The 7,615-nt window shown below is 38.1% G+C and overlaps 1 long non-coding RNA gene across 1 annotated transcript; it reads right to left on the bottom strand.

Annotated features, from left to right (window-relative positions):
* Positions 1-1,120: 1,120 nt before the first annotated feature.
* On the bottom strand, positions 1,121-6,378 carry LOC138190706 (uncharacterized). Its single transcript, XR_011176767.1, has 2 exons — positions 6,187-6,378; positions 1,121-2,671 (listed from the first exon to the last, which is right to left on the bottom strand). It is a non-coding gene; the product is annotated as an uncharacterized lncRNA (long non-coding RNA).
* Between the last annotated feature and the right edge of the window lie 1,237 nt (positions 6,379-7,615).

The raw sequence follows: 7,615 nt of genomic DNA, 5'->3' as shown, positions 1-7,615 counted from the left end.
ATAAAGCTAACTTATGACGTATACACTAAACAGCCGTGTGAATTTCAAGCCAGTCTCAGATCTCAATGGTAATGTAAGTGAAAAAAAAAAGGTAAAATGAAAGAAATAGTTATAATACAATTATGACAATGAACCCTGTATGATCGTCGGTGAAATTTGACAATTGTGCCGAATCATTGGGAAATTCTCGTTGTCCAAATATGTCTGAACTATTCCAGTTGTTCAAATGTACTTAAGATGTCCGTAAAACAATAATAATAATAATAATAAGGTATTTTACGTCGGCTGTGCTATTAATTATGCTACAAATAATACGATATATATAAGCGTTATACAACTACATGTATTAAAGTATTGAAACAAAAGATATTACTTTTTTTTTTGTTGTTGTTGTTGTTGCGTGTTGATTTCTCAGCTCTGTGGTTAGATCATGTTTGATTGTTCCACGACGATGCCTCGATGTTGCCCTCGAAGAGAAGAAAGCTCCCTCGGTGAATAAAAATGCCCAAGTGATTGGCTTCGATATATAATTCGAAGTTTAAACTCTCCTGTGAACCTGCGTTCATCCATCCTATATGATCTATCAAATTGTTAATTATCAAATGATCAGCGGTTCATCCGCCTCGATCAGCCTTCGTGAAGAACGTTGCGTTTCTTTGGATTTGGTTTGATTATTCGCGTTGATTTAATGGAGATTTCTCGGATATGTCTTGCTGTGTAAAATCGGCGATTTTAGCTGCTGATGTTTTTTCCCTGGTTTTTCGTGCGTCTAGTTTCTCCCTCCACGTTTCAATTGCGTGCCCAGATGAATGAATTTGACTCTCAGTTTTCCTCTTCCTTTCTATTCCGTATAATTTTATCACCCATTCAAGTGATTTGCCTTAATTTGTTGAGGTTGCGAAAGACCGCGAATATCGTCAATACGCGTCAGCTTGAATGCAGATGATAAATTTTTTCGTCGGAAAGTAGTTTCGGATTTTTAACAGTATTCAGAAATTATTGAACCTCGTGTGTATTCTTACCTGCATTCGTAAAACTAATCAATGAAAGTAAATCGTTTTGCCGGTCGAACTGTTCTGTGATATTGCATTTCAGTGATCGGATTTTTCGGGTCAAATGGCTTGCCGCTCGTCATGCTTCTCGATGATTTTCTTGGGCCTGTTTCGTATTCAGATTCTTTAGATTTCGGGCCGATAATATTATATTTTACAACGTAAACTTAAGAGCTACGACACGTATTTTAGAAATTTTCGGCTGTTGCTTGACAAATCCTTCGTGGCCTTGATCACGCACCATGAATTTTGGATTTGTAACATCGTCGTCTTGAATTCGGTCACTTTTTTTTTTATCGTTAATAAATGTCCCTTCTATTTAAACAATAATTTTCTCGCCACGTCGATGAGGCGTCGTTTTTTTAACACGGTTAGCTTGGTTGATTTGCAGACAAGTTTTTCCCCCATTCTTGACGAAGAACACCGAATTTTGGAAACTGGACAGAATCGGACTGAATTTCATTGTCTATGTTTAATATATAGTGCGACGAACTTGTTTCGTATAAATCGATTGATAAAATTCAGTGATGAGAAGAATTAGACCAAATGAATAACGAACTTCCCAAATTATTTTTTATCAAACAGCAGCGCCGTGTGTTGAGAATATTTGTAGTATATTCTTGTCGTTACGTTTCACTCGTTGTGTAAATTTGGTGCTTTTGTAATTCAAGTAAGAGTTCTCGATTTAATTTTTCAAGCGTCGGAACCGTCAATTTTTAATCAGATCAATCGATCAATCCCTCGCGTTAAATCGTTCTCTCAGAGAACAATCGGATTCGGTGAGTCTGTGTTTAGTCCTGATGTGCGAAACGACAGGTTCAGGGTTGAAGTGCTTGTAACTGAACGTGCGATAATTGACAGGTCGTGAATTGGCTGGCTGACCAATTTTTTTTCTACTTTGCCCGGTTATCACGAATCAAAAAATAATTCTGAAACAGCGATTTTGAAAAGATGGTTCTGTCCATTCTCGAATGATTTTAAACGTGTTATCTAGTTTGCTCAAAGTGATATGATTTTTTCATTACCAGCCGTGTCATCTCCGATTTAGCATTACCAATTGTCCAATGATAATAATTGTCGTCTATGAAGCCGCGGGAGTAGATTACCGCTTTTGAATTTGATTCTCGAATCATCCCACGGTATTTACCGAAATGCAGAAACTTTGAGCTTCTTCTTCACCTGTATTCTGGTGTATTCACGTCGTTTGGCCGGCATGGAAATTTTCGCGAAGATCAGTCTTCGCTCTTCTTAGTAAGAGAAAAAAAAAAGCTGCATGGAGTATTAACAGAATTCCATGGTATAATTCCGGTCGATGATCAAAGCCGATGAGAGTTATTTTTAATCGATGAACAAGATTCCTTTTGCCTGTTTAAACCCTCTCATCAAAAAAACTGCCTAGTTTCGGATTATTAGCGAATTGATTCGATTTGGATTTGAATTTGGTTATTCCTTGGCTCAGGTTTCGCCTCGCGTCGGATCATTTCGGACGCAAACGAACTGATTTCCGCCCTTCGGTCATTTCATTCATCCAAGGTGATGATCCTTCCTCTCCGGGACACCGATGACCCAAATTTTTCCCCGTTGAACGAGCGTCCAGCTTCTTCTTCTTCTTCCGGTACCTGGGGAGGTGTGAGTGTTAGCTACAAAGCGATAAGATTCGAAACTGGGATACGAGGGAAACTACGGGTTGGCGAATATTGTGCATTGAACGAGACTGCATCAGGCACGTTGCGAAAACTACTGAATAATAACCGAGTGTGAAAAGAAACCGAAGGTACACAAGGACGATACATTTTCACGCCCAGAGTGTAATTTTTTCTAACCTTTCCTCTTTGTATGAGATATTTGCGGCTGTTTATAATAATGTACACTGAGAGAAATTTTTAATTCCGGTTACCGCTCGGTCCTTAACTATTTTCATTTTTTACCACAGTCGAAAAATATAGTTTCAGGTACAAAATGAAAATTATTTTCGTAGCTGTTGCCAGAAAGTCTAATATCCGTTACTGTTCTTTCTCATTACGATCATTGTTGCTATATTTTCTTGCAACTGTTGCAAAAATTTAATGCTTGCGCAACAATAAATCGACGTCAAAGCCGTGTTTAACTAAAAAATCAGATTGATCCAAAGAAACTGATTTTGCGTTGCAATTGCCAAAAAAAGATCTACAATAGCGCAAAATGGTTAGGCGTACCTCGTTTTTCGTAATTCCAACAATATTCAAACAGTTTTTCTTAACGATATCTGTTTTACTGAATTTTTCTAGCTACTATAACAAATGAAATTTTTCTCAGTGTAACACATACTGTGACACCAGAGTGAGACAAAACTGTGCTATTGTATTCGAAATTGTAAAATTGCGCAAGGTTTGTCACTGGGCTCTAGAATTAAGGGTGGTGGGTTCAAATCGTACAATGGGCCCTGAAAGGTTGAATAAGGAAAGTCTCCCGGGGTGGTAAGTCAAGCTTTTTGTCGTTATTTATTTCGCCGGGATCTCGCTATAGGCTCTCCGTTTATACAGGTAGGTGCCTATTGTTATTTTCAAGTCGAGTTTACTGCTTTGGAAACTCCGAAGTGAGAAGAGGAGGAAAAAGAGAAAGAGAGAGAGAGAGAGAGAGAGAGAGGGATCCGATTTCCAACGTGTTTCCACTTCGTCACGGTCTCAGGATAATTCGGTCTCTCGGGTAAGATTCGCGCTGGGCAAAATTTTCGAAACTGTACGACAAAGAATCGAAATTTTCACTGTTGGGCACCAGAAAGAATACTTTCTACTCGGATTCAGACAAAATTTCAAACATTTTTTCTGCCTTTTTTCTGAGTTCAATTTTCCGAATTTATTCTCTTCTCTTTCTAGAAATCGTAATAAATGATATTGAAATAGTGGAAACGTGTTTTACTCATTCACAGTTCTACAACTAATCAATGCCTACTATTAATAACTAACAAAATTTTTTTCGACTTTTTAAAAAAAACTCTTTACAGCCTAGATCATGCTTTTAGTTACTAAAATTCCAAGAGTCTGATTAAAGTACAGCCGATGCTTTTTTGCTCGCATCGGACTACTTGGTAGGTTTTCACTTTATTATTCTCGTATCATTCGGTGATTCAAACCTCACTGTAACTTCAATTGAAGGTAGAATTTGTAAGTGCAAACTGAACAAAGAAATGAAATCTTTGATAGAATTCAGGTTCTTTAGATAGTATTAGGAAAATTCTTTCCTCGAAAGATTGCAACACTTGTCACTTTTCAATCACAAATTTTAAATTCGTGCGCGAAAATCGAGACAGAAACATTGAATTTATTTTTCAGAGGGTTCGAGGCAAGACTCGAACATCAAAATGTCTAAAACGAAGTACATAGGTACGATAATTTGAGGGAATAAAATTTCTACCCCAATTTCGCTTTCACTTTATCGATGAATCGTTAATAATTTCTAGTCCGCTGTTTTATTTGTTTGTATTCATCTTCGTTCTATATATTTCAAATAAGTTAAGCTAAAGGTAATTTAATACTCAATTCACAGCCAGCCCGGGGTTCGTGGTATTTTTTAATATTTCCTCGCTACCGACTCAATTAACCAAATGGCGTTAATTATACGTTCTGTCAGTGGTGAGAAACGAACAATCCTGTTTTAAATTAACGAAATTCGCGTCGGAAGCAAACGTATTTGAATACGTTACGTAGAATAGCAGAGGTTCCATATTTGAATCACCTGATGCATGGAGTTTAACTTATGAAAGGAAACAGGTCGGCCACCGCTTGGTGGAATATCGGGGCGTGTAAAAGAGGGTGCATACATTGCTTCCCAATTTCACGCGAATGAACAGAAAGAGGGGCTGTCATTTCCGGAACACCGACGGGCTGCGCCGGAAGTTGCACTTGTCGAACGCGATATTATAATAGTAAAAAAGAGAACTTGCCACGGATTGAACGTCGAAAAATGGCAGTCGTTGTATCCAAATATCAACCTTTTTATTGCGTAAATTTTAATTTGAATAACTTTCAGATTTTATCATTTCCTTGTTTTTTTTTCTTGTTCGTTATAAAATCCGGGTTCAATTTTGGAATTTATTTCAATTAATGTACCGACATGCCGACAAATTGGAATCTGCTCGACTAATGGATATAATCAAGTGATTTTTTTACTTTCGTTATTGTACGGTACTGTGTGATCCAAAAGTAGAAATAAAACTTTAGTTCTAAACGGCTTAGATCAGTTTATTCGACAAACGAATTTTTCAAATACTACCAAACGATTTGTAAATTTATCCATGCGATAGGGACTCGTTAATGTACTTAAGACGACACGGGCTACGATCTACAAAAGTATTTTGAAAATGTAATTTATCTAGAAAAATTTGCAAACATCTAAATCTCACTTTACTAATCGAAATCTAAACTATTTTCGATCGATTCATCTGCAGGCGTACGAAGAGATGCGGATTTTCAGTTACTCGAGTTGTTTCAAATACGGTATAACGAGCGTTTGTTCGAACTACAATTTATACAGCTATGCAAATAACGTAGAGTAAACAATAGTACGATGTATCTAGTACGTGTCAATGTATTTATCTATTCTATAATAACTAATCGACAAGTGGTCACACAGATGTGAAATACTGTTTGAAAAGAAGAATAACAGAACACAATCATCGGGTGTTTCTACTCGTTACTCTGAGGTTCATACAAGTGTTGTAAAACATATAAACAACTACCGGGAGAAAAACATTAAATGAATTTTCAAGGATCGCAGGCAAGAAGTTTTATAAATATAACGCAAACTAAAACGATAATTGAAATGAACAAAAACGTAGAGAAATAAAAAAATGGAAACGAATAATTCGCATCAAAAATTTTTACCACTTGATCTTGGTGCCTGGATAAAGTACCGTCTAAAATCATGAGCCGCATGCAAAACTTCGAAGAATAGCTTTCGATACGTGGTTTAAAAAAATCGCTCGATCATTTCTTCCGATCCAAATACGAGTTTGCAACAAATTTCAAATATGTTCTATCCAAGCACCAAGAGTCTGCGTAGACAGACTTGAAATACAAAGAATGTAAATAACGATTTAAAAAAAAAAAAAGAAGAAATTTCTCTCTCAACAGAGCAAAGCCGAAACTAATCTCACCACGATATCGTCGAAACGTCCAGCGTCGATCTGCGACAGAAAAGCAGGAGCACTTCCGGTTAATTCACTGACGTTACGTGAAACGAAACTCGGCGACGAAATTAAAGCTCGTAGATTTCTCCTCGCCACGTGAGATCCAAGGCCCGGGCCAGCCGGACCCAGAATCTCCACGCGATCCTCTCGCCGGCACTGTCGCTTGCGTTCTGTGCCGTTTTGGGGCCGGCGGGCCCCTTTTATACGCGGAACCTCGGCCCCCGTCCCTTCCGATGAGCGAGCAGGCCTGGGGAAGGTCCTGGGAAAATGTTCGGCACAATAAGGCAGCAGCGAACCCCTTGAAGGATCCGAGCTGAGGGTCGCCGGACAAGACAGCTCTCCGTGAGATTTGCTCCTTCTCGCTATTGGCGGTTAATCTTTCCGGGGACCGTTGCGCTGCGAAGCAGACGCTCGCATTCTTTCATCTATTATTGCGTTCCCTCTTCGCCGAGGGGTTCGAAGATCCTCCGGCCCTCGGCCATGTACAACCATGGGAATTTTTGTCCAGGTGACGTTTCTACGTATTATTTGCGGGACGCGATATAAACGGTTGGATTAATTGTAAATTTCTTTTTCTAAGTAACGGAAGAAATGAAAATTTTATGCGCTTATATTACATATGCGCTGAGAGAAATTTTTACTTCCGGTTACCGATCGGTACTTGAATGTTTTCATTTTTTATCACAATCAAAAAATGTAGTTCTAGGTAGAAAATGAAAATTAGCTTTCTAGCTGTTACCGGAAAGTCCAGTATCCGTTACTGTTCTTTCTCATTACGATCACTGTTACTATATTTTCTTGTAACTGTTGCGAAAATTTAATGCTTGTGCAACAATAAATTGACTTTGAAGCCTGGTTTAACTAAAAAAGTAGAGTAAACCTCACAAACTGATTTTGCGTTGCGATTACCAGAAAAGGATCGACGATAGCGCAAAATGGTTAGGCGTATCTCGTTTTTCGTAATTCCAACAATATTCAAACAGATTTATTAACGATACCTGTTTTACAGAGTTTGTCTAGTTAATGTAACAAATGAATTTTTTCTCAGTGTGAGTAATTTTATTCAAAAGTTTTTCGCTAATACGCGTACGAAAATTTCACGATTTATTCGACGTGTGCCTTAATTCGGGCATTCATTCTCTTTGTTAATTAGCGCTGATGGATAGGTTTAAATTACACAAGCCCAGCTCATTTTGCCGATGAATTTCCTCCGCCGTGGCAGCGGTATAACAGACTTCATGATCCGTGCTCGATTAGATTTCATTACAGACACGGATTTAATCCGAATTACGTATTCCGGAAGGCACTCACGGTCTGAAAATCCTTAACAAAAGCACAGCGATCAATTTATTCTTTTTTTTTCTCCTCGCGTCGGGAAATGTGTACCAGTGAAAAT

The sequence above is a fragment of the Neodiprion pinetum genome, chromosome 1 (assembly GCF_021155775.2).
Source record: "Neodiprion pinetum isolate iyNeoPine1 chromosome 1, iyNeoPine1.2, whole genome shotgun sequence".
NCBI classification, from domain to species: Eukaryota; Metazoa; Arthropoda; class Insecta; order Hymenoptera; family Diprionidae; genus Neodiprion; species Neodiprion pinetum.
Note: the sequence above shows the minus strand (reverse complement) of the source record. Positions and strands in the feature narration are given on the sequence as shown.